The following is a 23,057-nucleotide window of genomic DNA, read 5'->3' on the forward strand; positions in this document are numbered from 1 at the left end:
AAAATGCAAATTGCAGAAAGGGGGCAGTAATTTGTTAATAAATATGTTAATTAGGCAGAGTAAATGCCATACTGCATGGAGGGGGAAAAAATTCACTGATTGTAAACTCCAATACACAGCAGATTTCAGAGGGCAAATGTAGTTAATAAAACTACCTTTATGTTTTATATGGCTGCTCTTTAGCATAAATAGCTAATAACCAATTTACATTAATGGAGTGGGCACAAATGTAAATTAGCCCCTTTTTGGTTTATATTACTGAAATGCAATCCTAATGTTTGTGTTGCATTTGGCAATTTCATTAAGAGAAAGATCTGAGAACTCGATACAGTCCCAGGGCCTGCTTCAAGGAATTTTCATATGAAACCAAAATTACACTGCACATCCTTGTTCGCCACATGGGAATTTCCAGAAAGGGCTTTGCTATCAAATAGTTTCCCTATCCATGGCTATGTCCACAACCCTGAGCTCCTGTGGGTGTTCAAAACGTCCCGCTGGCCAAAATGCCACACAAGCCCGAAGCTGCAACAATACGGTCTTGTGCAACTGTAGTCTGGACTTCTGCTTGACTTTCTCTGTTTGATGACTGGTAGCAGCCCTGACTTGACAATAAACAAAGAGACCCTTGTATGAGAGGGACTTTCATAGGTCCAGGTGGCTGGAGGAAGGAAGAGAGAAGGACCTTCAGGGCCTTCTCAGTCTGTGTTCCCACTAGCCACAAAGATCGAATGCAAATGCTAGCAAATGCTAACAACAAGCATTTGTGCTGCCTGCACCAGTGGAAGTTTTCCACTTCTGGCCTCATTCATCTGCAACCTTCCAACTCACAGGGTCTTTCTTTAGTCATGCTGTGCAAGCAGCTACTGTATATACCAAAAGTTAATTTTACTAACACACTTCAGTGTGTCGCCGGAGGTGCAATAAATCATGAACCAATTTCCAATTTTGTTATGCCCTACTTGATAAGGATGCAAAGCATTCTCTCCCCCTATATACATGTTTTTAAACATGAGGATTAGAAGCAGGAACACATCTCCTTATGTGCAGTGAAATTTTAACCTTCCTTTTCAAGAGAAGTTGACCCCTGCAGGTCCTATTAGAATAAAATATCAGCCTATGTTTTCTTTGGTTTGGATCTTGGGTCCAGAAGCTACCTACAAGACTTTTATGCTGCAGAACACCTCTTAAGAAAAGTTTTGTGTGTTTTTTCCAACTTCAGCAAATAAATTCTTTCAGATGAAGTACAAGTTGTGGGGGCAGTTTTATTCTGAATTGTGCTGCATTTCTTAAAGGTACAAAATAAGATGCATATCTATTTAAATTTTCATACAATTATATTCTTGGAGATGTATAAGAGACTTTACTGTCCTCTCTACAACTTTTACTTTGAATATTTCCAGCGTTAGCCCATTGTAGTTGTGGATTAATCTAATTCTAATGGGGTTGTTTTGTTATTTTGTTTTGAGTGAGGGGGTTTGTATATTGAGTCAGAATTCAGAAATTAGATGACAGCAATTACCACTTCAAACTCATTAATTCCCTTGCTGCTTTGTCTGTACTCAAAATGATAATAATAAAATATATTTCTTGAGATTTTTTGAGGTATAAATAAGATTAAACATCACTAATTGGCAACCACCACAGTAATAACTGTTCTAGACAGTAATCATCAATGGATGAGAAAGTATTAGTCTCAAAGAGTGCCCCCACAAGACATTGGAAGGCTATCCACCCAAAATCTTGTGGTGGTCTGGTGATCAAAATGAAAATAGGGTGGAAAAAACTTTAAAAAAAAGAGAGAATATGGTGAGATGATTTATATGGAGGATGCATATTATTTAAGTCTCAAAAAAAATGGAGCTAAGTTTTAGAAAAAAGAGAAGGAAGCAGAAAATACTCCAACGCAGCAAAAATCAAAGGAAGTCAATGATCTAGGTTCTCCTCTACATCACATAAAGAAAGTACAGCCCAAGCTACACATGAACTTATATTTTCACTTTGATCCAATTTTTGTCTCTGAAAGGTTACACATGCAAGGAGGTTAGATACCTTCAGGTAAAAAGAGGCAGAATATGAACCAATAGAAAGCATATAAAGTTTAAAAAGTCCTAGGTTTAGTCAATTCAAGAGGGCAGAGGAGTAAATGGAAGTTACACTAACCTTTTCCAGGGACCAACCTGTAATTACAACTAAATTGTAGAGAAATCATCCCGGATAACCAACTGAACACTAGATGGAGAGAAGCCTTATAACCATGGACAGACAGAAGAAACAACTTCACCATAATGTGACTGGTAGAGAACGTGGAGGAGGTGTGAGAGGTCTGGCTCGGCTCCCATGGGTCGCAGGTAAAGATCCAGAGGGATATTTCAGTGGTCAGAGAGTTCCCCCTGAGAAGTTATTTTATGCAAATGAAAAAGAAAAAAAAGCTGGGGTAGCAGTAGTAATATCTGACAAAATAGATACCAAGGCTATAGTAAAACCAAGCCTTTAAAACCAAGGCTATAGTAAGAGACAAGAAGGACACTATGTAATGATAAAGGGAACAATCCAACAAGAGGATATAACCCTAGTAAACATTTATGCACCCAACATAAGAGCACCTAAATATGTAAAGCAAATATTGATGGACATTAAAGGAGAGATCAATGGAAATACAGCCATAGTGGAGGATTTTAACACCCATGGACTTCAATGGATACATCTTCTAGGCAGAAAATCAACAAGGAGATAGTGGCTTTAAATGACACACTAGATCAAATGAATTTAATTTATGTCTTCAGAACATTGCACCCCAAAGCAACAGAATATACATACTTTTCAAGAGCACATGGAATGTTGTCTAAGATAGACCACATGTTGGGACACAAAACAAGTCTCAATAAATCTAAGAAGACTGAGATCATATCAAGCATTTTCTCTGATGACAATGCTTTGAAATTAGAAATCAATCATAAGAAGAACACTGAAAAACATGCAAGGACATGGAAGCTAAGTAACATGTTATTAAACAATGAATGGGTCAACAACAAGATCAAGGAAGAAATCAAAAGATAGCTTGAAAGAAATGAAAATGAGGACACAATAATCTATAGTCTGTGGAACACTGGGAAAGCAGCCTTAAGAGGGAAATTGCTATCTCAAAAAAAAAAAAAAAAACAAGAAAAAGCTCATATAAACCATCTAACTTCACACATAAAGGCACTTGAAAAAGAACAACAAACAAAGCCCAAAATGAAGAGAAGGAAGGAAATAATAAAGGTCAGGGCAGAAATAAATGAAATAGAGTAAAAAAAAAGATACAAAAGAACAATGAATCCAAGAGCTGGTTCTTTGAAAAGATGAACAAGTTTGAAAAACCTTTAACCAGACTCATCAAGAAAAAAAGAGAAATGACTCAAATAAATAAAATCAGAAGTGAAAGAGGAGAAATAACAACTGACACCAAAGAAATATAAAGGACTGTAAGAAAATATTATGAACAGGTTTTTGCCAACAAGCAGGACAATGCGGAAGAAATGGATAAATTCCTAGAAACATATTATCTTCCAAAAATAAATCAGGAAGAATCAGAATCTGAATAGACAGATTACACCTGAGGAAACTGAAGCAGTAATAAATAACTCCCAATAAACAAAAGCCCTGGACCAGAAGGCTTCCCAGGTGAATTTTACCAACATTCCAAGAACTAACACCTCTCCTTAGCTAACTATTTCACAAAATGCAAGAAGCAAGGCTCCCAAACTCATTTTATGAGGCCAGTTTCATCCTAATTCCAAAATCAGATGAGGACACTACAAAGAAAGAAAATTATAGGCCAATATCCCTGATAAACATAGATGCTAAAATCCTCGACAAAATGTTAACAAACAAAACACAGCAATGCATCAAAAAAATCATACACCATGATCAAATGGAACTTATTCCAGGAATGCAAGATTGGTACAACACTTACAAATCAATAAATGTGATTCACCACATAAACAAAATGAAGGATAAAAACCACATGATCATATCAATAGATGCAGAAAAAGCTTTTGATAAAATCCAGCACCGATTTATGATCAAAACTCACAGCAAAGTGGAAATAAAGGGAACATATCTAAATATAATAAAGGCCATATATGACAAACCTACTGCCAGCATCATATTCAATGAGCAAAAACTGCAAGCGTTCCCCTTAACATCAGGAATAAGACAGGGATGTCCACTTTCACGTCTCTTATTCAACATAGTACTGGAAGTCTTGGCCACAGCAGTCAGACAAGAAAAGGAAATAAAAGGCATCTAAATTGAAAGGAAGAAGGAAAACTGTCTTTATTTGCAGATGACATGACACTCTACATAGAGAACCTCAAAGATTCCACCAAGAAATGACTAGAACTGACAAATGAATCAACAAAGTAGCAGGATACAAATTAATATCCAGAAATCAGTTGCATTTTTATATGCCAATAATGGACTAACAGAAAGTGAAATTAAATTAAGAAAACAATCCCATTCACAATTGCCTCAAAAAGAATAAAATACCTAGGAATAAACTTAACCAAGTATGTAAAAGACCTGTACTTAAAAAATTATAAGACACTGAAAAGAAATTGAAGAAGATACAAATAAATGGAAGCATATAACATGTTCATGGATAGGGAGAATTAACATCATTAAAATGTCCCTACTATCCAAAGCAATCTGTAGATTCAGTGTAATTCCTATCAAGATTCCAATCACATATTTCACAGAACTAGAACAAATATTTCAAAAATTTAACTATTAACTAAGTGAAATAAGCCAGTCAGAGAAAGACAAATACCATATGATTTCATTAATATGTGGAATCTAATTAACACACCGAACATACAAGCAAAATGGAGACAGATTCATAGATAGAGAGTGAATAACAGCTAGTGTGGGGGAAGGAGGGTATTAGGGGGTAGAGGAATTGAGCCAAAAGGAAAAAAGACTCATGAACATGGACAACAGTGTGGTGATGGCTAGAGTGAGGGTGGTTTAGGGGGACTAAATGGTAATGGGAAAAATTACAATAAAGATTAAATTTTAAAAAAATAAAAATGAAACAAAAAGTCCTGGGTTTAAATTCCCACCCTCCCTCTTGCTAGATGCACACCTTTTGAAAGAAATGAACATTAATAAGTAAATCAATACATTGATATATTACATGTATATTACCTAAGGACAAGTCCTTTTTATTATTTAAAAATAAATTTTAAAAAGATACATATAATCAGTTTGGAGAACAATTTGCCAATACTTAGAAAAGCTTGAAATATGCATATCACATGTCTGAGCAATTTCATTCCTCAGTGTGTGCCCTAGAGAAACACACTCACGTGAGAAGGCACACACAAAATTGTTTTTTACAGTGTTGTTTGTGGTAGAAAAAACTGAAAACGATCTAATAATTTCTCAAAAAGAGAATTAATGTGTACACTATGATGTATTCATATAATGGAATACCTCACAACTGATAAAATGAATAAACTATAGCTATACACAGCTACATGAATGACAGTGAAAAATCATGACAGAAGAATATGTACAACATGATTTCACAAGCATGTTTAAAAGCATTGCTTTATATTGCTTAGGATACATAAGTATATTACAAAAGTGCAATAAACAAGCATGGGAACAAAATTCAGAAAACAGTTACCTCTTGGAGGGAAATAGAATCAGAAAGGGTATTAAAATGCTTGAGTGATGAAAGTAGAAAGGGTGAAGATGTATAAGTATAAAGGGCATTTATATCTATTGGTTTTATTTATTAAATTGAAGGGTAGAAACACATATGTTCATTCTGCAGAGTGATATGGGCCACAGATATGAGACATACCATTACTGCATTTCATACTACAGGCAGTATTTTGTAATACCTCCATAAAAACCCCATGAAATAGAGCCTAGTGCCATATCAAATTCTGTTCAATTAAACTCAACAAATGCTTATGGAACTTGTACTATGTTAGGGGCTAAAATGGAAACATGAATAAGACCTAAGTTCCTCCCCATCAGTGAAAATAGCAAGTGTATTCCAACATTAGGTCCACTGTTCTCAAGGTGAGAAACAATGTCCACACTATGTGAGCAACTCACAAAGACTAAGCAGATGTGCACAATGATTAGTATTGCAACCAAATAAATCTCACACCCAAGTTGATCTGGCACACATTTGATGCTATGCATAATCATTATCATGCAGCCTGATAATTAAGGATAATTGGTAAATAATTCATGTAAATTACTGTAATTGATACAGCTCTGCAGTTAAGCCAAGATTTCTAGGGTCAGCTAAGTAGAAAAAGGAGAAGTTAGTTGGCCCAACTGAAAACCCGCTAATCAGCTGACATGGAAGAGCCTTTTCTTGCCCTACCAGGACCTCCCTCTGTCGTGTTCCCCAGCAGCCCCAAGCTGAAAGCTGAGCCCAGCCTCCCAGGAATTCCCAACTCTGGTGTGTCTGAGGTTCACAGTTGCAGTTGGTGTCCTTTAGAGAGTAGGGTTTTCCTCCATTCATGGAGAAAAAAAACAAAGGTCAACAAAATTAGCTCAGACCTCAGGCTTCAGACCAGAAGCCTGTGAAAGAAGGGGTAGGGAGCAAGACTAACCCTTCCTCTCTCTCCAGCACTGAAGGGGGCAGACATGGGTTTGCTAAAAGCTGTAACTGAACTTTCTTTTACCACTCCCTTAAGGCCAGATCCACCCAGGGGAAAATGTCCAGGGACATGATCCCCACCCAAAAAAAAAAGCCTCCTGCTTAAAATTTCTCCCTTGAAATTCTAACTAGAGAGACATGCATGCACCCTGGAAGTGCAAAGAGGGCCCTCAGTCATGGTTTTGTTTACTCAGCTTGGTTTCCCTGATGTAGCTAAGGGTAGAACAGCATTTGGAACTCTGATTGGGGGTGGAGGTGAAGGGAGGGACGGTGGTCATAAATGAGAAATCACTCTGGAACAAAGGAATGTGGCAGAGAACAGGACCTGGGACAGGGCAAAGTGGTCACTGGGTGCCTTAGCAGCAGCAGAGAAGCAAAGAGCCCAAAAGGTAGAAGAGGAACTAAAACACACAGTCCCTTTAAAAGGATATACTGAAACACACAGGGAATAATGGAGTATGATTTCTGTCTTAATCTGAGGTCCCAGCTTGTCTCCCTTCTAAGCTCATTGAGTAATGAAAAAAAGTCCTATGGTAGAAGGTATTGTGCTAAGTGAAATAAGTCAGACAGAGAAAGACAAATACCACGTGATCTTACTTACACATGGAATCTAAAAAGCAAAAAAACTGAACCAATTAAACAGAAACAGAATCATAGACACAGAGAACAGACTGATGGTTGGCAGAGGGGAAAGGGTTTGGGGGACTGGGTGAAAAAAATGAAGGGATTAAGAAGTAAAAATTGATAGTTACAAAATAGTCCCAGGGAAGTAAAGTACAGCCTAGGAAAGATAGTCTGTAATAGAGTAATAACTGTGTATGGTGCCAGGTAGATACTGGAAATATCAGGGGGATCACTTTGTAAAGTACATGATTGTCTAATCACTATGCTGTACACCTGAAACTAATACATATAATATTGAATGTACATTGTAATTGAAAAATAAAATTTAAAAATAAAGCAGCACGTGTTCATTAGAAAAAGTTTAGAAGTAAAATGTGTATAGTTTTACACTATCAAAAAAAGAAAGAAAAGTCCTATGATTTGCTGAGCTAAGAACGGGCCGCAACAGGCTCTGTGTCCCAGCAGCACTCCGTGCAGGTCTTCCAGGCCTGGCCTACTGTGCCCCTGCTAATCTTGGCGGTTACCCCAGACTTGGTTAAACTCTCTGCATGGTTCAAACATCCATGTTCATGAACAGGATGCATATTCTAGGAATATACTTCAAGTGTCTAGTGCTCTGGGCTCATTGCATTGGCAATGGCAAGTAATTTGCCTGGAATGATGTGGTGAAGAAAGATATTGCCCCAAGCACAGTACAGCAGCAGCCAGGGGCCCAGCTGAGGGGACCGTGCAGGTTGGGAGCGTAAGCACCCCCACAGCAAGAAGTATGGACAGACGTGTCCCCACAGCCTAGACACTCTATAAAAGCACAGACTCTTGACACAGTCCTTTGGAGGGAGAAGAGAAAGGAACTCCAAGTATGTTCAAGCTGAAATTTCCCATCAGTCTGGAGGGATGGCAATAAGAGTTCAAGTCAGGTTGAGTCACAGAAAATAAGGAAATGCAGTATCTCCCTGTACAACTAAGTCTGTGCCCTGAGATGCATACCTGCCTCCTTTGCCCATGAGCCCCTTTATTGTGACTTATCCCACAGAACTAGCTTTTGGCAGAATGCACATAAGAAGATGCTGAAATCAACTATCCCATCATAAAAGAGAAAACCCTGACCACTACTCTTGACTCAAGACCTGTTGCCTCTGCTGAAAAGCTGTGGCCCCTGAGTAAACCAGGACAAGAATGTCCTGAATCCCTTCTGTTAATACCCCTGAATGTCCCTCAAGGAACTGTGTTTATGGGAATTGTGATATTTGAAACTTCATTCCTTGGAAAAGTGATTTTGAATGCCTAGTGAAGAGCCAGAATCTTTTCACATAAATCTTAGGGAACACCAAAAAGATGCACACTGGAAGGGAAGAAAAACTTCAAGGGCAAAAGTTGCTCTTCCTAACGGCTCACTGAGCCAGATCCTCCCAAGTCCACGGGCACCAACACAAGGAAGAGAACTCACTCCCTTGTGCACTAGGGCCTTGGCTTCGGCTGCTCCCTCAGTCATGAGTGTGTGAAGATTACATGCGGTGACCCTCACAAGGCATTTAGCAGAGAGCCTTGCCTGTAGCAAACATACTTGGTGGTGGTGGCTGCAGTGGTAAGAGTGGAACCACATGTAACCAAAAGTAGATGGATTTTCTCTTGTAGCAAACTCCTTGAGGGCCCAGTTATATTTTAAGTATGTTGAAACTGGAGTGTTGTTATAATTAGTTACAGGAAGAGAAGCAAGGGATATCTGAGCTGGCAGACCACCAGCGCAATTCAGTCTCTAACTACAGAAGGGAGAGCATCTAATTAAATTTCTATCGTCCAAGAAGTGTTTCAGGGTGCTAGACAATGGTAATAATGACTTTAGAGATCATCACGCATTTGTCAGAAATAAGTATTCCTTTGGACACCTTGGAACTGCAAATGAAGAGGAGGTTCTAATAAGGTGAATTTCTACATCTTTGGATGACATCTCAAGCCTACATGAGATGTGACAGCATAAACACCTCTGACCCAGTGGCTATGGACCTGATAATTTTTAATAATTTATTTCTTGTTCTTTGGAATCTCTCAAAAGTACAGAAATGCCTTGTCCTTTTCCAGATTCAAATGACTGCTAGAAAATAATCCTCCTCTGACTACAGAATTACTGAGTATTAATATTATTTGCAATAAGCATGTTCCCCCATTTCCCACCTTCTCTTGCTCCCCCCAATGGTTTTTCTTGAGGAAACAAGCCACCATTACCTGCTCATTTCCATACAGGGAAGCCATCTGGAATGAAGTGGTGAAGAAAGATATTGCTCTTTCAGAAATTTCCCTCCCAAGCGAGGTATGTGAAATGAAGAATTGGTATTTTTAGCTTTTAAGTCTTTTTATCAGAAATCTGTATCTAACTCATCTGTTCTGAAGAATGTGCAGCCACATCAACAATTTTATGGCTTCCCTTGTAACTCAAAATAAGTTTAAAACCCATATATTTTCTTCTGTGACCACCCCTTCTCAAAGCTGACAGCCTCAGAGTCCTGTATGGACTGAATACAAAGCAGTTCAACTAGTGACTCTTTTTCTTTGTACAAAATCTCAACTACAATATTGTACTTAATTTAATCTGATCTAGTATTTATTCCCTTGAATGATGGCTACTTTGTTGAAAACCAAACATATAAGGATGTATTAGGTGATCCTTTGCCAAGAGACAGTAAAGCTCTGCGATCCAGAGGACAGACCAGGACTGGTCACATCCCAGCTCCACCGCCAACTGGGAGACCTGAGCAAGTTATCTCACCTCGTTGTGCTTCACTGTCCTCGTCTAGCAAATGGAAATATCAAAGGACTCACCTCGAAAAATTGTTGTGGGGATTAAACACGTGCAAAGTAAAACATTTAGAATGGTGCCTGGAACATAGTAATCACTCAATTTTTATCTGTGGTAATAATATTAAAAATTTATAATTTTAATAATTAATATTAATAATAATTTGGATTATAACTATAACATTAATAATATTATTACTATTCCTGATGCATGAAAACACCAATGTTATGCTATGGGTGTTTCTGTAAATTACTCTGTTCTTTATGCAAACAGTTAATTTTCATTACATGGACTGTTGCTGTACCACTGAATTGATTCTGCCTGAGAAATGCCAATACTTCAAATCTCCTCATCTATTTACTTCTTGCAAATAGATAAAGATAGAACATGCATGTGTGAACAGCAAACGCCAAAAGCACGCACCGAGTAATGAGGATGCAGCTTTATAATCATTCGGCACAGGTCTTGGAGAGAAGATTCTACCTCTCATTCACTGACTTTAGGACCTATTTCCTGAGGATGCATTGCCCCTTATAGCAGAGTTACTGGTGTTTATTATTAATAAAAAGTAGCAATTCATGCAATGTATATCTATCTTTACAACATTCTTCCATGTAGAGGCTGTCTAGCAGATTACTTAGCATAACACAAAGGAGGCCAACTCTGTACTTATGAAGGAGCTGAACTACTAATTCTACTCCTGAGAACAAGAAAGTAATCCAAAAGTAAGGAAAAAAATTATACATACATGTATTATATTATATATATACATGTATATATACACATTTGCTGCCTGTGCAACCAGCAGTAGTAGGATAATTAAATAAACGATGATATATCAACATGATAGATCATTATGGTGTAATTTTAAACTAATTATGACTGTGTAGCAACATAGAGTTAAGTTAAAAAAAAAACACAATATTTTATCTAGTTTATTACTGCATTGTTTGTGAAAGAAAAAAATGGGAAAACTAAGTGTCATCAATATAAAAATAGTAAAATATATTATGATACATACATGCTAGCAAAATTTGCAGCCCTATTAAAAAGAATGAGGAAGATCTAATGTACTGGCATGAGAAGGTCAACAAAATATATAGTTAGGTGGAAAATACAAGTCCCAGGTCAATATGTGAAATAAGATCCCATTAAATTGGGGTGTATGTATAGATGTGCATGTGTGAGCATATATGTAAATACAGAATCAAAGGTCTAAAAGATTATGCACTCAATGCTAATACAGACTATATCCAGAGAGGAGACTAGTGTGAAATGACTAAGGAAGACTAATATCCACTCTATGACCTTCTATATTGTTGGAACTTTTCACAATATTATTACTTTTTTTAATAATTTTAAAACTTCATGTTATGATTGTGTGTTACATGCCATTGAGCCGGCTCTGACTCCATTGGGGAGGGCAATCTCTTTAACTCAGCTACCAATTCAAATATTAATCTCATCCAGAAATACCCTCACACACACCCAGAATAATGTTTAACCATATGCCTGATCACCCCGTGGCCTACTCAAGTTGACACATAAAATCCACTCTTATACCTGCCCTATTTTTCCTTCTCTCATATGCCTTCTCCTGATAACACTTTATCAACAAATCCCTATCTCAGGCTCTGCTTCTAGGGAATGTGACTTAAATCACCTACTATGTGCCAAGAACTTTAAACACCAACCATTATTCAACCTTTATGGCATAACACAATACATAATGGTGGGCGGTAAGCTATCATAACAGGTAACAGCATGAACCTGGAAAGGAAATATGCCTTATCTCAAGATCTAATATAATAGATATATTAGCTGGATAACATTAGGCCAGTTATATAACTCCCTCAAGTTCAGTTTCTTCATCCATAAAATGGGACTATTTATGATACTCTATTATTTAACCAACTTAGTGTGAGGAATAAATTGTCCCTTCAATAAGTATTTGTGGAGTGAATGGAAGGAGATAATACATATAGCGTTCATATATCAACATCTGGTTCAGAGTAAAAGCTCACCAAATACTGTGTCCTGATCTTCAGATACCAGTTAAAGCCCGCTCTAAGGTCAGGTCAGCTTGGATAGAACAACTAAGACCTATGAAAATCTGAAGTTCTCACCAGCTTCCTGCAAATTCTCAAGGGCTTTCATTCTCTTGGTCTCTGCTTCAGGGGCACCTGTGTCATCTCTCTGATCAGACATAAAACCCAGCCCCCCACCACCACCACTTCTATAACTCCCACACAATGGAACTTCCATGAAACATTAGTGAGCGTAGCAGACTTTATCAAAAATTGAACCAGGAGCAGGAGAAGGCAAGCAGACCAGCTGATGGCATGAAAAATGAGGACCACCACAGCAACACACAATTTTAATAAATCTGGCAGCATCACAGTTCTGAGAACGTCCTCTGGCCCAGCACCACAGCCATCACCTTGCCATTTCACTGGCCTCGTCGTTTTCCTGCCTTCCTCCTTCATGCTGACTCCTCTCACCTCTGCTCTCCCTCCTCTCATCCTTACCCCATTTTTTCCCCTCTTCTATAAACAGTGATGTTCTCCCAGGATATACCTAAGCCCCCAACTCCTGTTCGCAGACTTTCACAACAAAATCAGAGGCATTAGGCAGGAAGAGGGCCTTTTCTTTATCCAGAACCACTCTCCTTAGAAAGGGCTTTTATATAAAAAATAAAATTTTTGTTCCTGTAACACTAAACAAACAGATCCCAATGAGGATAAAATTTTACTTACATTTTGCAATTTTCTAATGAGAAAATTGAAATTGAAAGAGGTTAGCTCCCTTAAACCCAAATCAAAGGGTAGGATTAGGATTTGAACCCAGATCTGCTTAATTCGTGGCCGGTGCTCTCAAATGATGCACTACCAAAAAAAAAAAAAAAAAACCCTAAGAGGCCATCAGCACAATTCAAGTCTGTGGCAACAGTCTGTACCTTCACTTTAGCCAGCTGTCCTTTGGGGATTTGCCCATGCTTTCAAGGGGCTGGGTCACAGTAGCATGAATTATTCAGCAAAAACTATCAGACCCGTTACAGAAACAATGCAACAAACATAATCCGCCATCTTCTATGAAGAGTGATTTTCCCATTCATTTGAGATGCTGTATTCTTTTGATTTTTTTTTTTCAGGCAACTTTGTGCATGCAAGCTCTTAAAATCTCTTCTACTTGGAATTGCAGCATGTAATAACAGCACATAATGAAAAACGTGCTCAATGAATATTTGATGTTTAACTAAATGAAATGACAATGACAATGTTTCAGTAGTGTGCCATAGCAGATGGTGGATAGTAGGCGGTGCCATTGGTGAAGGGCTTTTAACCTCAAACTCCTCAGAGCCCAGAGAAGGTGAACTCCTTCTTCATTACTTAATAATGGTCCCCTAGACCCAAAACCATGCTTATCTTATCGCACTTCTGTGAGGATTGATTTTTTCCAAAGGATAAAACTCTATTCTTTGTTTCTCAATGAAATTCCTTAGTCATTGAGTTATTTCAGGCCCTAACAAAAAAAAAAAAAAAAAAAAAAAAAATGTTCAAATGATAGCAAGCTGAAGGCTTCAGTAGTATTTATCTAAAATAAGATCTAAGGGTCAACATCAATTCTTGCCTCTTATCTGTATTGTGCTGTGTTTCAAAGCAATCACCACAATTCTGGAAATATTTGCAAAGAAAGAAAGAAACATCCAGTGGCAAAATTTTTCATTTTCAGAGCCCAAAGTGAATATTTGTAAAGGGACCGCCCCTTAGGACCACTGCTCCCTAAAAGGTCCTTTTAAGACAGTTACTGTCTTAAAAGAATGTTCCCAAGACATTCAGCCTGTTTTCATCTCAAAAGTGCCACAAATCAGCAGTGGGGCTTTGAATAAGTCTTTAAATGGCTGTAAGCCTCAGCCTCCTCCTGGGTAAAATGAGAAGCTGGTACTAGCGCTCGCAAGAGCTCCTAGTGCTGATATTTCATGATCCAATCACGCTCAGAGAGTGGGAAGCTGCAAACTACAGTGCCTGCAACGGCAGCAGGTCTCGAGGCCATTTCTCAGAAACTAGAACTGCTGGTGGCAGAGCCACCTTATCTCTGTCTCTAAACTCAGGTTCCCTCTTAAGCTGTCCAAGGTGCCCCCACCCCCCACACCGGGAGGAGGAGCGGAGGCTGCCACCCTGGCCTGGTGCAAGCACAGGCAGAGCAGCCTCCACCCAGAGGGGCGGCCTCTTTTTAATTCACTCAAAGGAGTTGCCTGGGCTCCTTTGAAAGGAGAAGCGGCAGTTCAATGAAAATGTACCTTTGGGTACTAGCCTATCTGATAAGAGAATGGAAAACTCAGATACAAGAGGGTCTATAATTTCTTATCCATTTCTCTCACTGGAACTGCAAAGCCAACTTTAAAGAAATGAAAGAACTGTCCCCTTACAAAGATTTGTGAGAAAAATCAATAAAGGATTATAAGGTCATTTATTGGTGAACAAGCCTCGGAAGATACTGAGAGTTGGATTCAGATGATACATCCATAATTTCAAAGGTTTTTCTGATGTGTGTCAGACAGACCTTCTGAATACTTGCCTCCACAGTCTCTCCTGCCAGCCTGGCCATTAGTCTTTCCTTCTGTTTTAAGTCTCTCTCTTCATCCTGGTGCCACAGATCAACCCAGGAATGCCCAGGAGAAGTCCATACTGCACAGTGAATGGGCCCGGCCTGCTGCATCTAAGACCAGGAGATCAAATGGAGAGCAAGGAGTGGGGGCAGAATATGGCCATCAGAGATGTGAGTGACCACCACTCACACTGCCCCGCATCTCACAGCATTTGGGGCCAAAGCCAGGGGAGTCTGGTGCCCTGTTCCAGGGCCTCAAGGTCTTTTTTGAGGAGGTGACATTGAAGCTGAAATCTAATGGATGAGTCAGAGCCCCGGAAGTATAGAAGCAGCACGTACCAAGAAACCTAGAAGGTTTAAAAAAAACATAAAGAAGAGCAGTGTGGCTGGAAAACCATTTGTGGGGTATAGTGGCTCCAGGTGAGGTAGGAGAGATGGGCAGGGGCCAGGTCAAACAAGACCTCTGGCCTAGATTGGGTTCCCCTGAATCAGGCCATGGGGGAGGGTTTGAATGCAAGTGTTTATTTCTTTGAAGGAAGCACAGGAAGGGAGAAGGACAGTGAGACAGGAACAGAAGGAAGGCAGCACAGGGATGTCAGTGAGCCGTTTACCACCGTGGGCAGGTAGAGTCAGTCCTGGGAGACCTCTGGAAGACTGCACACAGCACACCTCGGAGTTCTGCCACCTGAGGGCAAGGGTTGTTGGGATATTTATCCACCAAGTCTGCTGCTGAGGCATTAACTCCCACAGGCTGCCTGCCTCTTCAGCTGGCAGCCGGGAAACCTCCGACAGAAAGTTGCAGGGGACAACAGTAGAAAGCAGTCCAATACACAGACACAGTAAGTCCCAGGGGCGTGTGGACAGCACCTGATACAGCCTGTAGATAAAAATAAGGACTTTGGATTTTATTCTACATGCACTAGGAAGCCATGGACTCATAACATGTAGATGAAGGGTGGTAAACCAAGCATCAACACTTTCCCATAGACAACTTAAGATGGTTGTTCTTACTGCCGTGTAGAGAATGGTTGGAGGGAGGGTGGCAGTGCAGAGTGGAAATGTTGCTTCTTCTAAAACTCGGTGTAGTTCAAGGTGAAGTAGCTTTCCCAGACCTTTCTCACAGAGGCTAATCTCAAGCATCTTCTGACCTTATCCACCCTGTCAGCCATCCCTTGCTAAAACATCCCTCTACTTTTCTATCCCATAGGTGCTATTGCTCTCACCTTTGGCCATTCAGACTCAGGTTCTTTCAGAAAGACACATCACCCAAGCTCTTCCTCACCTAAGTGACCCACAATTTGTCATCTACATAAGGATTAGGTGCCACCTGCTCTCACAGCAGCACGCTACAGCCACCAGCAATTAGGGACATGGGGAAAAGGTTATACTTTTAAAAATCATGTGAAACAATAGTAAGTCAGATAGTGGGTCCCCGTCCTGAGACTCTCCCACTTTCTTCCCATGTAACCTGTGACAAATCACTTAACTTCACCGAGGCTGTAAAATGGGGATAAAATTTCTTCCATGGAGAGCTGCAATAAACAAGTGAGGTATCACAGGCACAAGGACCTGGTACATAATGAGTGCCCAATAAATAAGTGCTCATTACTATCGTGATAATAAATATACAAAGAATATTCATATGTGCTCTTACCACAGAGTCCCATTTACAGGGTCAGAGAGAAAGTAATGCTCAAACACACACACACACACACACACACACACACACACACACACACACATACACACACACACACAACTTTGTTTATTCTGATGAACTGTCTGGTTTGGACTAATCCAGGCCAAAGTTTTCTCTCATTATCCTATAAAAGTATGCATTGGTTGAATGCACTATACCCTGAATATCTAAGAAATTATTTGACTTATTGCCTGGGTACTTCACAGTGTCAGTATGAAGAACACTGAGCAAAATTTAAGGAATACTAAGCAAAAACCTGATATTTCTAGTGCCAAGGGAAAAAAAGAGTATATTTTTCCTATTTTAAAGCTATTTTACAGGTAGAAAATAGTAATTGGGCCTGGAAATGCAAGTGTTGTGAGCAAAAATTATTAATATGATGTGGAGAATTGGGTCCCACCCGCTCTTCCCCATTTAAGTGAACAGCGTCCCTTTGGCAGCAGTTAAAAGCTAATGGCCAGCCAAAGATGAGCTCTTCCATCAAAAAGATAAATTAGAGACTATTTGTGATTTGTTTGGTTTTGACTTTCACCCATTCTCTAATGTCCATAATTAAAAATGGGCCAATCAAACATCACATTCCTCATTTACTGAAACAAAAGTGGAGAATTATTATATCAACCCACATATAGATTGACCTTTTTAACAGATAAAATAGCTGAAAAACCACAGGGAAAAAGGGCTTCTAACTTCACCACTCCCCTTTCCTATGCCATACCCCATGATTACTAAGCTTGCCGACTCTGTGGAGACACTTTCTTTGGGGAGGACACTTTCAAAGAGCATTGAACTTAGACACAGAGAACTCCATCTCTGCACCTCAATGTTGTCATCTACAAAATGAGAGTACTGAATTATAGTAATGAGAAGTCTTTGGATTTAAATATTCATGCTTTCAGGTGTTGCTAAGGCAACTCAACAAATGTTTCTACCTAAAAAGGGTAAGGGGGCTTCTAAACTTTTCCAGAACAGAACAAAAGTAGTGGAGAAGGAGTAGGGTTAGAGAGTGGAGGGAGGGCACAATAGCCATTCTTGCTAAGAGGCCCTCTGGAAGCCATTATGAAGTTTCATGGAATAAATGAGGAGCCAATCAAGTGACACAACCTCCTATTCCCTGATGGAGAGATGAAGAGAAAGGTTGATCTTCTTCACAACTCTAAAATATCCAAGCTTTACATCACACGTTCAACTTTCAAAGCACTTTCAAAATCATTTCAATACTTGTCTGCACTCTATACATCGACCTGAATAACTAATACATGTTGGCATCTTCTCCTAGAGTTTCTACATCAGAACACAATGCCTCCCTTGTTCTGTCTCTGCACACTCCAGCATTGTAAAGACAGTGGGGTTTGGGGATTATATTTGACAGCTTCCTCCACCATCTCCATACTCATGCAGATCTACTTATGTTCTGTCAATTCTACCTCCTGCACTAAAAAACAAAAACAAATACTGGAATGTCTTAAATATTCAGTGGGATGGTCAACTTTAGCACATCTCCTTTTCTCTTCTCAACAACTGCATGAAGACAGGACAAATACAGTGGTACCAACGATATATGCCTGAGCTCAAGACGTCAACCATGTTGCAACAGTATGTCAGTTGCTGCTCACTGGTGCTTTGTTCCTGCCATTGTGAAGTTCATATAAAGCAGTGATTCTCAAAGTTGAGTGTGCATCAGAATCCCCCAGAAGGCTTACTAAAACATAGATTGCTGTCCTCCCTCTGCCCTACCAAGAGTTTCTGATTCAGTCTAAGATGAGGCCTGAGAATTTGCATTTCTCACAGGTTACTAGGTGCCTCTGAGGCTCCTGGTCCAGAAATCAAGCTTTGAGGATTGCAGGTGTGGGGAAATATGTGAGATGAAATAAGTTGGAGCTTGCTTGTCAGAGGAGGGAATCTGAGCTCACTTTGTTTCCTCCTTAAATTCAGATCAAATTAACATTTACTGAGTTATATAAGGCACTGGGTTAAATGCTTTCAAACACTTTTTAATTCTCACAACGGCCTGTGCAATAGCTATTGTCATTCTCATTTTTAAAAAGAAGCCAATTGAGACTGCAGAGAGATTAAGCAACTTGCCCAAGACCACAAAGCTAGCAAGAGTAGGAGCCAGAATTCAAGCTCAGATCTTTGGCCTCCAAGTCTGCAGGGCGATCTCAGTGATGCTGTAAATTCCCACTCTCTAGGGGGCTGCCAAAGGGCTCTGAGCAGAGGTTGTCAGTGGCACTGATGGAGGGTGGGGATGGGCTGAGGGGCATCAAAGAAGCTCTCTTCACATGCACATCCAGCTAAGTGGGCTGACAGACCAATTCCCTTCCCTGTACCTCAGCTCTGCCAACTGTGAAACCGAAGACCAAAATAGGTGCCACCTACCCCCAGCTTGTTCCCAAGAATGAGATAAGAGCTCTCAGCTCTTATATAAGAAGCAGTTTTCTTTCCAACCCCTCAGCTCACTAAGTAGCCTGAAAGGCTCCAAATCTTAGGAAGGATAGGGTTCACCTTTACTCTCTTGAACCTAGTACAGTGGTCACCCTGTTCTCCCATCCTGTGACCTCTACCCCTCCCCTCTGCCGATTATCAACAAGCTGGGAACTCAAAGTTCAAAGCGTGTTCCTAAAATGATGTGTGTGTTTCAAAACTCTTTTTGTTCCTGCAGAGTGACTGATGAGAATTCCTCTGACAGCTCAGTTGGACACATTTTTTAGGTGTTCTTCAGATTCCGCCCTCACTCTGTACTTCCAAGGCCCCTAAGGCATATGTTGTAGGCTCTGCCTGCTGAGTAACTGGCGGGAGGCATGTCGCACCTATTTTGTAAGCTTAGAAGGGCTGTGCCAAGAGGCTCATCCTCTTAGATTTAAGACTCTTTTTGTGGCGCTTAGTTTGTCTGTCTAATGAACTGAGAGAAACACTTGGGTTCCACCTTAGTCAACCACTGAACATGCCAGAGAATACATAAGTGTTCTGGAGTCAAAGTGAGCAAATAAAAGATTGGTTTCTTTTGTTTCCTTTTCTTGGCTTGCTGTCTCAAAGGGATGCCAGTCTCCCTTTTCCCCAGTCTCTCCTTGTGGGTGTTTGTTTATTACTGGAGTGGAGCAAGACTCTGAAAGCCATACCCTGTCTCTGAAGTTTTGATTGTAATGGAAACAGTCTCCAGGGGGTGAAGTGTCACTATGTTATCTAATGATCAAGGACAGCATGCCTGAGAGAGTGAGCAGCCAGGGTCTCTGGCTATCACCACATGGCTTATGCTGCCTCTAGTCTCTCTGCCCTGCCAGTGACTAATTGATTTGTGAATGTGCTTGGAGGTACTCTGAGTGAGAAAGACACTTTATATCTGCTTGCAGTAAATTCTCAGAGGGACAAAATACCCATTTCAGGCAACAATTTCCCTGCTTGACTCTCTCCTCTATTCAACTCCCAATTAGCTAAATCTTCAGGACCCAAAGAACTAAGTAGGAAAAGAGGCTTCTGATGGCTAGTTGCTGCCAAACAGAGGTGTTAGCACATGAGGAAAAGAAACCAGAATCGATGGTAAAAGTAAGGAACAGAAAAGTAGGCAGTAAGGAAAGGAAGTGGCTCTGTGGCCTTTAAGCCACTAATTTAAGACAATTACCAGATCCCAAAGTCAACATGTTCGGTTTCTACCACTGACCAGGAATGAGGATAACTCATGAAAAGCCAGACCTCTCCAGTGCAGCCTCCTGGCAACTTCATTTAACACAGTAAATTCTAATAGCCTAATTATTTACCTTCAGCAACCAATCTAATATTTCTATACATAGACACAAAAGTGCTGTCAGCTTTTTGTAAATCCTTCCCCAAAATCTACCAGAGGGTTGATCTGGGATGTCTTCATGCCCAACTGGGGATGGGACTTGCTTCCGGCTTTGTGATTCAGCTTCTGCCTACAGTGCATTTGTTTTTCAAAAAGAGTTTGCCAGGGCTGCAGAAAGAGTTGAAGGATCATAGATAAGAAAACTGAGCTTTTATCAAATGCTGCTTCTTGAAAGTGGACTTGGCCCAAACTCAGAGTTCTTCCCCTATTGCTGACTGACCCCAGGATACCCTTGGGTAAAAGCCAGTAAAGTTTTTCTTGGGCCTTTTTTACATGCAAAGTGAAACACTTTGGATAGCTTGGATAAGGAGGCTAAATTCATTCATTTATTCATTCAGCCAGAATTTTTTAAGTACCTGAAATGTGCCAGACTCAAAAGTAGAACTTATTTTTTCATCACTAGTTGTAATGTTTGTTCTGCAGAAATAACTGGTCCATATTTTCTTTTTCTTTTTCTTTTTCTTTTCTTTTCTTTTTTTTTTTTTTTTTTTTTTTTTTTAGGAAGTATGCCACTAGATAGTGAATGGGAGAGCCACTTTTCTCCCTTTTCACAGCCTCTAAGATAAGTTCCATGAGGGAGCAGAGTTCTGGAACGTTGAGCCATTTTCAAACTGCTAACAACATTGATTGCTTTGGCAAATCCTATTCCATTGGCTTAAATCTGGCACAGCACAGAATAATTCATAGCTTTCCAGAACCACCTCTATCTAGAACCCATGGAAGTACAACTTCACTTAGGACATTTTCTAAAATACCTATGCAACAAAGAATTTTTTTTAATGGATCCTAAACACATTCAGAGGTTATCCTCCCGCCCATTGCTGCACTCTCTCAATTGCCACAGGTGACCAAGAAGGCCCAACATCAGAAAGCAGTCAACATAACATGGCTGGTGCTCACTTCAGCAGCGTATACACTAAAAATTAGAATGATACAGAGAAGATTAGCATGGCCCCTGCGCAAGGATGACACGCAAATTTGTGAAGAGTTCCATATTTTTCTGCTGGCTGGTACAGTCCAGTAGTGAGCTAACACGAACCCCAGCTTAGGAAACAGGGTTGTTCATGTGGATGGCTTTCTGCCGAAAGCATGGGAACAGAAAAAAAGAAAATAATAATAACATGGCTGACCTTTTTAATCTTTTGCAAATTCAGTCAAATTGCCATCATTCTTATTCTATAAAGTGGATAAGTAGTTCTTGTCTAGCTTCACAGGATTCAAATTATTCTTCATTGCTGTATAGACCAAGTAATGCAATTATAATAAAAAAGAATTTGTATTTGAACAGTCCTTACTAGTTTATAAAACATTTTATAGTTTACAAAAGCATTTTCTCATTTAATCAAAGCATTTTAACATTCACTTAGCAAACAGTTATTAACCCCCAATAGGTTTCCCTAGTGCCCAGCACAGTACTTAGTGGATGAAGAATAAGATATGGTCTCTGCCCTCAAGAAATCCAGGGTCTAGTGGGTAAGAAAGACAGGTCAACAACAACATTAACATGATGTAAATGTAATAGAGACATATAAAGGTGGAGTGACAGACAGAAGAAGGATAACATATATTATGTATTCAAAATTTAAAATGGTATTAAGGGGCGATCTGTTTACTTACAAAATCCTAGACAGCAGGATATCTTGGTATATGTAAATAGATAGAAACATAATAAAATATTTTTGATGATGGTACAAGACTGGGTATGCCAGCTCTTGTAGTGGACGAGATGGCAGTAATAGAAATGGTAATAATGGTGGGTTTTAGAACACTTGATCATTTTTTGGTTTATCAGAATTGGTGTTCTCTTTTGTTAAAGTACAAAACCCCAGCCATCTCTTGAAGCATTTCTCTTCATAGCTTGGCAGTCCAGTGGTTCTCCATAGAGCAAATATACACCCAACCACAGCAACAACCACCACAAAATATTAGTAGCGACTCATTATTTGGTAACAAATCATGTGCTGAAGAACTAACAGCCAGTGGCCACTTGGAAATGTGCCTAAATTTAAAGAGGAAAGAAAAAGCCCTCTACTCAAACCTGTCTTACATTACTTGAGCACCATTTGCATGAACAGGAGAGGCAACAACAATTTTGAGGAGGGTAAGAAAGCCAGGCAGGAGAGGAAGAAACCTAACACAAATTGAAAGCAGATGACACAAGACCCTGGCTCATGTAGCCCCATAAGAACAAGCATGAAATGAGCTTCTTGCAAAAGGGCGACGCTGAGAAAAGGGGCCGGCGGGGGCGGGCGGGGGGTGGGGGGCGGCGGGGCGGGGAGCGTGGATGGTTGTAATAAATCCTAACAAAAGCCAACAAAAGAAAACGTTAGACAATTTGTTGGATAAATATTCAGGAAGCCTGATCCACCTTACTGCGTTGTTGCAAAGAACAGCTAATAAAGAAAAGATTGTCAAGGACACTGCAAACATAGAACTAAGCAATAATAAGAACATTAATAATAAGGAAGGGCCGAGGAATGAAACCAGTTCCACCAAGACCAAAGATGTTGAGCAACCACCCCAGAAATAAAGAAAACAGATATGAGTGCCTGGAGGTGGTACAAACAAACAAGAACCAAAATACTTTTTGCTCTTAATTTTTAAAAAGAAGACAAGTTTACAGAGTATAAGACTATAAATAAATATTGGCCAATGGGCTATTGCTTTTCCCTGGAGGCAGCTCCTTTTGAAATGACTTCCTAGACCAGGGGGTGCAGCATTTGCAGGCTCCTACTCCCTTCCCCAGAGCTCACGGCCCACGACAGGAAGGCTTCCCTCCCTAGTCTTGAAGATATGGGATTGGAAGAAACACTGGAAGGAATCC

At 39.8% G+C, this 23,057-nt stretch overlaps 1 non-coding gene across 1 annotated transcript; it reads left to right on the top strand.

Annotated features, from left to right (window-relative positions):
- The first annotated feature begins 21,125 nt into the window (after nt 1-21,125).
- LOC129074761 (U6 spliceosomal RNA) lies at nt 21,126-21,233 on the top strand. Its single transcript, XR_008529568.1, has one exon. It is a non-coding gene; the product is annotated as a U6 spliceosomal RNA (small nuclear RNA).
- The last annotated feature ends 1,824 nt before the right edge of the window (nt 21,234-23,057 follow it).

Source organism: Pteronotus mesoamericanus, unplaced genomic scaffold (genome assembly GCF_021234165.1).
Source record: "Pteronotus mesoamericanus isolate MK-2021 breed Mesoamerican mustached bat unplaced genomic scaffold, CSHL_Meso_final contig_50, whole genome shotgun sequence".
Classification (NCBI taxonomy): domain Eukaryota; kingdom Metazoa; phylum Chordata; class Mammalia; order Chiroptera; family Mormoopidae; genus Pteronotus; species Pteronotus mesoamericanus.